This window comes from Gossypium hirsutum, chromosome A13, assembly GCF_007990345.1.
Source record: "Gossypium hirsutum isolate 1008001.06 chromosome A13, Gossypium_hirsutum_v2.1, whole genome shotgun sequence".
Lineage (NCBI taxonomy): Eukaryota > Viridiplantae > Streptophyta > Magnoliopsida > Malvales > Malvaceae > Gossypium > Gossypium hirsutum.
In genome coordinates this window covers 25,738,793-25,739,858 of record NC_053436.1, presented here as the reverse complement: position 1 = coordinate 25,739,858, position 1,066 = coordinate 25,738,793, and positions in this window count along the sequence as shown.

The window sequence follows — 1,066 nt, the reverse complement described above, 5'->3', positions numbered from 1 at the left end:
GAGGAGTTGGCCGAATTTAGGAAGTGTTTTAGTCATGAAAATTTGGCTATAGGCTTTTGAGGTGCCGAATTTGTGAGGTTTTTGTTCCCATTCTTGAAAACTGTTGTTTCTTTTAATAATTTTCTCTTTCTATTTTGGGGTTTTTTTGGTAGTCGACTTCTTCTGCGCTCTTTGTAACTTGGTAATATTTTTTCCCTTGTTTTCCTTTGACCAAATTGGTTCCCTCCCTTCCTGTTCCTCTACCCTTTCGATTTTTCTTCTGGCTTGTCTCTGACATTGTTTGTGCCGAATAACCTTTCTTTTCTCTGGTTGCCGAACATCTCACCACTCTGTCCATCTCTCCATTTCTTGTTTCTAGGTGTTGGGGTAAGTACTCGAAACTTCTCCTTTCCTCTCATTTCATTTTTCTTCAGCTTTCTTCTCTATTGATTGTTGGGGGTTAGGCGTATACCCTATTTCAGGTGTAAGTGCAAGGATTGTTCTCTTTTTTCCTTGTTAATAGTTCTTCTTTTCCCCTCTAACATTGGCTTTTCGCTATTAGGTACCGTCAGGGGTGACTGAACGACCTTGTGCCTAGAGTTAGGGTGTACTGTTTGTGGGCCAATTGCTACTACTGTCCACTCGTAGTTCTTCATTTCGGTAAGTGGTTCACTTTTGTTCAAGTGGTTTACATTTAAGGTTTTATTTAACATAGTTAGTTGTTAATGCAGATCTTTGCCAAGACATGGGTGATCATTGGTTAAGGGAGGATTAAACCCTACTTGTTTAATCTAGGTAAGTGCTATGTCCTATTGGGGATTTAGTGTTCATAAGAGGGTGGTTACCCCTAGGGATTAAGGTATTGACATTAACCGAAAACATTGATTTATGTAGGGTTGGTACTGGGAGATTTTTACGCTATTCCAAAAAAGGTGTGTAACTGTCCACCGTAAACCATTACTATCGAAAGCCGGACAATGTGCGTATTCACGCCCTTCTTCATTAGAAACTGAAAAAAATCGAAAAGCTGAAGCTTCGGCATTTGAGGTGTCACGAGCATGCGATCGCTCGTGTGGTAAACCGTTCC